Raw genomic sequence first — 7,664 nt, 5'->3', positions numbered from 1 at the left:
ACGGTTACCACCCATTCTGGTATTGGTGGAAGTGACTACCCAGCATGTGGGAAGCTCCAAGAGATTTTGCAGAAGTGTCTGTCAAGTTACACGTTGAATATAATCTGACTGCAGGAAAAAATTACTCAGCACCCAAATAGACTTTCATGATCAATTTAATTAATGAGTGAATCAATTTAGTATCAATGACGTGTTTCCAAGCTGGTTGAAGAGGGGGCGAGAGTACCACAGATATGATTCGTGACTTGGAGAAGTAGTGAGGCGTTTCTTCGTTGTGACGAGATCTTTCAACGAGATGTTAATCTCCCACCTACACGGGGAGAGGTGGCCATCGTAATAAAATCAGCTATATTACCGCATTTATAAAGTGATACTTAGTTGTTGTTGTTGTGGTCTTCAGTCCTGAGACTGGTTTGATGCAGCTCTCCATGCTACTCTATCCTGTGCAAGGTTCTTCATCTCCCAGTACCTACTCCAGCCTACACCCTTCTGAATCTGCGAAGTGTATTCATCTCTTGGTCTCCCTCTACGATTTTTACCCTCCACGCTGCCCTCCAATACTAAATTGGTGATCCCTCGATGTCTCAGAACCTGTCCTACCAACCGATCCCTTCATCTAGTCAAGTTGTCCATAAGCTCCACTTCTCCCCAATTCTATTCAATATCTTCTCATTTGTTATGTGATCTACACATCTAATCTTCAGCATTCTTCTGTAGCACGACATTTCGAAAGCTTCTATTCTCTTCTTGTCTTAACTATTTATCGTCCACGTTTCACTTCCATACATGGCTACACTCCATACAAATACTTTCAGAAACGACTTCCTGACACTTAAATCTATACTCGATGTTCACAAATTTCTCGTCTTCAGAAACGCTTTCCTTGCCATTGTCAGTCTACATTTTATATCCTCTCTACTTCCACCATCACCAGTTATTTTTCTCCCCAAATAGCAAAACTCCTTTACTACTTTAATCGTCTCATTTCCTAATCAAATTCCCTCAGCATCACCTGATTTAATTCGACTACATTCCATTATCCTTGTTTTGCTTTTGTTCAAATGGCTCTGAGCACTATGGGACTTAACAGCTGTGGTCATCAGTCCCCTAGAACTTGTTGTTGTTGTTGTGGTCTTCAGTCCTGAGACTGGTTTGATGCAGCTCTCCATGCTACTCTGTCCTGTGCAAGCTTCTTCATCTCCCAGTACCTACTGCAACCTACATCCTTCTGAATCTGCTTAGTGTATTTATCTCTTGGTCTCCCTCTACGATTTTTACCCTCCACGCTGCCCTCCAATGCTAAATTTGTGATCCCTTGATGCCTCAAAACATGTCCTACCAACCGATCCCTTCTTCTAGTCAAGTTGTGCCACAAACTTCTCTTCTCCCCAATCCTATTCAACACCTCCTCACTAGTTATGTGATCTACCCATCTAATCTTCAGCATTCTTTTGTAGCACCACATTTCGAAAGCTTCTATTCTCTTCTTGTCCAAACTAGTTATCGTCCATGTTTCACTTCCATACATGGCTGTACTCCATACAAATACTTTCAGAAACGACTTCCTGACACTTAAGTCTATACTCGACGTTAACAAATTTCTCTTCTTCAGAAACGATTTCCTTGCTATTGCCAGTCTACATTTTATATCCTCTCTACTTCGACCATCATCAGTTATTTTACTCCCTAAATAGCAAAACTCCTTTACTACTTTAAGTGTCTCATTTCCTAATCTAATTCCCTCAGCATCACCCGATTTGATTTGACTACAGTCCATTATCCTCGTTTTGCTTTTGTTGATGTTCATCTTATATCCTCCTTTCAAGACACTGTCCATTCCGTTCAACTGCTCTTCCAAGTCCTTTGCTGTCTCAGACAGAATTACAATGTCATCGGCGAACCTCAAAGTTTTTATTTCTTCTCCGTGGATTTTAATACCTACTCCGAACTTTTCTTTTGTTTCCTTTATTGCTTGCTCAACATACAGATTGAATAACATCGGGGATGAGCTACAACCCTGTCTCACTCCCTTCCCAACCACTGCTTCCCTTTCATGCCCCTCGACTCTTATAACTGCCATCTGGTTTCTGTACAAATTGTAAATAGCCTTTCGCTCCCAGTATTTTACCCCTGCCACCTTCAGAATTTGAATGAGAATATTCCAATCAACATTGTCAAAAGCTTTCTCTAAGTCTACAAATGCTAGAAACGTAGGTTTGCCTTTCCTTAATCTTTCTTCTAAGATAAGTTGTAGGGTCAGTATAGCCTCACGTGTTCCAACATTTTTACGGAATCCAATCTGATCTTCCCCGAGGTCGGCTTCTGTCAGTTTTTCCATTCGTCTGTAAAGAATTCGCGTTAGTATTTTGCAGCTGTGACTTATTAAACTCATAGTTTGGTAATTTTGGTTCAAATGGCTCTGAGCACTATGGGACTCAACTGCTGAGGTCATTAGTCCCCTAGAACTTAGAACTAGTTAAACCTAACTAACCTAAGGACATCACAAACAGCCATGCCCGAGGCAGGATTCGAACCTGCGATCGTAGCGGTCTTGCTGTTCCAGACTGCAGCGCCTTTAACCGCACGGCCACTTCGGCCGGCTTGGTAATTTTCACATGTGTCAACACCTACTTTCTTTTGGATTGGAATTACTATATTCTTCTTGAAGTCTGAGGGTATTTCGCCTGTCTCATACATCCTGATACTTAGTATTAAGCTGATATTTACAATTCCTACGTGATGAGGCATTTGGCTACTTTCAGAGAGTTCAAAGGCGAGGAGGCTTCCCGAGACGGAGATAGAACATGTACTCAATCATGAGCCAAAAATGAGTTTAATATGCTAGACCTGTGATGCAGAACGTAACAGATATTAAGCCGATAAGAACAGATTTGTTTTACCTGATCAGAAAATACTTAGAGGAAATGTGGCTTGTGCCATAATGTTGTACACGATTTTCACAACACGTATCGATATTTTAGCGATGTGAAAATGTGTGCATGCTCCGATTTCTTCTGTCTTCGAAAATAACTCATATAAAAGGAAGGAATATACATTTTGTGTGAGAATTTCGAGGCATATCAGCCACGCGGTATTAGCCGAGCGGTATAGGGCGCTGCAGTCATGGGCTGTGCGGCTGGTCCCGGCGGAGGTTCGAGTCCTCCCTCGGGCGTGGGTGTGTGTGTTTGTCGCTAGGATAATTTAGGTTAGGTAGTGTGTAAAGTTAGGGACTGATGACCTTTGCAGATAAGCCCCGTAAGATTTCACACACATTTGAATTCGAGGCATATCAACTACAACGAAGTCATTTTGGATTGGGTAAAGTGGATTTTTTAAAGGTGAAGTGTTTATACAGAGGGTGGAATTACAGTTAGAGCTATACATCCAAGCCGACCTGCTTGTCTTGCACAGTGCCGTGGCATGAGGCTTTGGTTGACTGGATGCCGTGGCTTAGTGTTGCGTGACCTGTGGCTACAAAGAATGCTTTGACCTGTCGGCTCTTGCCTGCAGTCTCACTGACAAGTCGTAGCATCCTTTGGCTGGTTGAGTACCGAAGTAGCTATATGCTGGTTCAGCAGTGACAGAAGTAAACGTGTGTTGTGTGAGAATATTCAGTATGTCGAGTGTTTGTGCTACACGATTACTCCTCCCGCCCACTCCCTCCCCCCTCACCCAGGCAAATTGATTGATTGACCGCTTGGTGGTCACGATGAAAGTATCTCCAGACTCTGAGCTTCTGGTGTAGCTGGCATGTGGATACCTGGAGGTGTGTGTGCAATTGCCGGAATGTCCGACACGAGTGAGGGTCTCTAGTCCTCTCCTGACAGGTGCGACCGCAGCTCCACAACAGTCAGTGAATGGTGCACGCTTTATGATCAAGAGTGTGTGGAGTTGGAAGGTTTTTCGCGCCGGATATATTTAGTGTAAGGTGAAAAACTTGTGATGGAGAAGCGTGCTTGTGTTCTCAAACATCAGTGCATAGAAGACCTCGTAAATCTTTAGCTCTGTGATCTGTTTGTGACGGAAATTTAATTACTTGATATGCAAAATCTTTGTGTGTGATTCTCAAATGCTGAAAATATGTTTCACTGCAATTAAGACTCGTTGTAAGGTGGTGTTGAGTGTTTTAAGCGATCTATTTGACTTCCGTCAATTATTAAACAATTAATTTGATGGGATAGTGCAAATGTACACTTCCCCGCCATTTTTGATTCCCCTATTCCAAAAGAATGGTTCATATGGCTCTGATCACTATGGGACTTAACATCTGAAGTCATCAGTCCCCTAGAACATAGAACTACTTAAATCTAACTAACCTAATGATATCACACCCATCCATGCCCGAGGCAGGATTCGAGCCTGCGATTGTAGCGGTCGCGCTGTTCCAGATTGATGCGCCTAGAACCGCTCGGTCAAAGTGGCCGGCGATATCCCAATTGTCCTGAGCATTAGCCAACAGGAACACAGTATTCTGAGGCGTGATGAAAACCTCATGTCTGGATGTGTGATATGGGTTTGAGGTGCAGGTGTTAAAGCAAGAAGAAGCCACTTGAGAGAGAGCAGAGGTAGTTTACCAGGTATCGAATATCACAGGACATTAGCTTCTTGTCTGTGTTCCGTGGTATTCACTAGAGTGATGTGTAATTAGTACATTGGGCAGTTTTTGAGCTCCATGACATGCAGACATGTGCTTGGGACTCTGCCTGATGTCTGACGACAGACACATGTGCAGGGGGCCCAACATCAGGACTAATATACCGCAGGTTCATTCTATTCATCGGTGCTTACAGCTATTACATCATTGGATGTGGGGGGGGGATAGAGGGGGTGCTATGTGCAGATGTGAGCTCTACCTAAATTGGGGAGCCCCATGTCTCACAAAAGTAAATAAAACATATTTCCAGATGGGGAGGGAAGCTGGGGAGTGGGGAGGGGTGGGCTGGTGGATTTCCCAGAGGGGGAGGAGGTAATTAATTGATCAATTTAATTAATTAATCAATTTCTTTGGTATCTAAAGTGTGCTGGTGTCAGGGAGAGGGAGGGGACATTGAAGATTTCCCAGAGGGGCAGTGGATCAGGTGAGAGATGGGGAACTCTTCAGAAGGATTAATTATTTCCGAGGGGTCGTAAATCAACTCTCAAGGGTTATAAATCAATTTTCATAACAATAGGTTAAGGGGAGGGGATAATTTACCCCTGAATAAATGCAACCTACACATACAAAATGATCCAGAACGAACATTACCCCAACTCTTATATGTACATAAAGCTGGTGAATGAAGAACTGTGCACTAATGTTGTGCAGTACCATGATACTGATCTCAAGTTCCAATACTGTGCCGGCCCTAAGGGAGCTGTCATGGCTGGTCAAGCTGCCTTGTGGCAATGCTGTCAGTCATGTGGCTGAAACTTGGAAGACATTCGAAACCTATTGCATCCTCTAAGATATGTCAGATAAAAACTGAACTGCAGAAACCATTGCCTTCTTACCTCATTATTGCTGGCTCCAGGGCTTTCATCATGTATTATGGCCAACAATGCACTTGTTCAGGTTGTGCCAGGAAGGTCACGTCCACTCTGAATCTCTCTAACGTAGACTGGTTCAAACACTAATCAGAACAGCCACTCAACCTGTGGCACTCACTGTGCTACCTCTATCTTATGTTTCCACTGCAGGGATACCTTCTAGGCCCACTCTGTATCAGTCAGCACTGGCGCTGATTCATATCTGCCGAGGGATGGATGGTTTGTGTGTCTCTCTTACATTTTTGCCATATGCAGTAACAGTGGACGATGGACATAAGCAGATACAAGCCATCTGTCCCAACCCCTTGCTTGTTGACCATGGGGCTATACCAGCCGCTGCCTTTCTGCTGTCTGGCCGTCAGGCGACAGTTGTTCACCATATGACATGGAACAATACGTTAGGAAGGAATGGTCACTGAGGGAATGGAAGAGACAGCGCCATATCTCTTCTGATAACTGCCTGCTGGTGATGTGCTCTCCTCCAGTGCATTCACACCAGATGATGTGATGTCTATCCCCACCATCTCTGGTCAGCAGTCCACCTAAGGACACCAACCTTCCTCAACTTGTGCAAGATATGGCTACCTCTCTTTCTGTGTCAGACGCTACCTATGGGCACACCTCAGATAGTGATCTATGACCCAGGCTGGTGAGATGTCTGTCTCATGGGCGGACAACATCGATGCTGAGTATGGATGTTCTGGTGGTATACAGAGCGATGCAATGCCCTTGTTGAGGTGAGCTCCCTCCCCATCCTAGTGATGGGTCCTTCTAAAAGGGCCTAAAGGGGAGTTTCTCATGCTTCCTCCATATTTCCATTGCCTGGCGATTGCAGGTTTTTATAGCGACAGTCAATGTCTATACCATTCGTGCAGTCCACATACTGGCATTACTCCATGATATTCGGTGTGCTGGGAACCTTGACGTTGGCCTCCTTCAGGAGGTGCATGTTTCAATCTTCTGTGCTCCCCTTAGCTTCACAGCACACATCTCCCAAGCATCCCCTACTGGTGGTGGAGTGGCAGTCCTCTTATGTGACAGTATCCACACTGATACAGTTGCCTATCTCCACGATACCAGAGGTATGGCTCTCACATTCAGTGACTTCAGGATCACTCACATCAATGCTAAATTTGGTTTGGTCCACTGCTGTGAATGTTTTACTTTCTTCTCTGAGGCAGTCACATCGCTCTTCCTGGGACAACAGAATACCTTAATTGTGGGATGTGGCTTCAAATCCAACCAGTGGCCTAAAAACCAACTGTCATGTCATTCTCTGTGTATAGCACTAGCAGCAATTTTCTAGCACCTCAGCCTTGTGGACACTTGGGAGCATATTTATGTTGATCATCTGGGGTGTAGGCTCTTCAGTAACGATTCTCCTACATGCCTTGATCATGTTTATACCTTCTGTGATATTGTCGGCAGGGTGCAGGCTGTTGAAGTCTGGTCCATTGCTCTCTCTAACCATGGCGCATATACACTCCTGGAAATTGAAATAAGAACACCGTGAATTCATTGTCCCAGGAAGGGGAAACTTTATTGACACATTCCTGGGGTCAGATAGATCACATGATCAAACTGACAGAACCACAGGCACATAGACACAGGCAACAAAGCATGCACAATGTCGGCACTAGTACAGTGTATATCCACCTTTCGCAGCAATGCGGGCTTCTATTCTCCCACGGAGACGATCGTAGAGATGCTGGATGTAGTCCTGTGGAACGGCTTGCCATGCCATTTCCACCTGGCGCCTCAGTTGGACCAGCGTTCGTGCTGGACGTGCAGACCACGTGACACGACACTTCATCCAGTCCCAAACATGCTCAATGGGGGACAGATCCGGAGATCTTGCTGGCCAGGGTAGTTGACTTACACCTTCTAGAGCACGTTGGGTGGCACGGGATACATGCGGACGTGCATTGTCCTGTTGGAACAGCAAGTTCCCTTGCCGGTCTAGGAATGGTAGAACGATGGGTTCGATGACGGTTTGGATGTACCGTGCACTATTCAGTGTCCCCTCGACGATCACCAGTGGTGTACGGCCAGTGTAGGAGATCGCTCCCCACACCATGATGCCGGGTGTTGGCCCTGTGTGCCTCAGTCGTATGCAGTCCTGATTGTGGCGCTCACCT

At 45.1% G+C, this 7,664-nt stretch overlaps 1 pseudogene; it reads right to left on the bottom strand.

Moving 5' to 3' along the window:
- Positions 1–2,769: 2,769 nt before the first annotated feature.
- LOC124596720 lies at positions 2,770–2,926 on the bottom strand (annotated as a pseudogene).
- Positions 2,927–7,664: the final 4,738 nt, after the last annotated feature.

This window comes from Schistocerca americana, chromosome 2 (assembly GCF_021461395.2).
Source record: "Schistocerca americana isolate TAMUIC-IGC-003095 chromosome 2, iqSchAmer2.1, whole genome shotgun sequence".
Lineage (NCBI taxonomy): Eukaryota > Metazoa > Arthropoda > Insecta > Orthoptera > Acrididae > Schistocerca > Schistocerca americana.
This window is presented reverse-complemented; position numbering and strand designations above follow the sequence as displayed.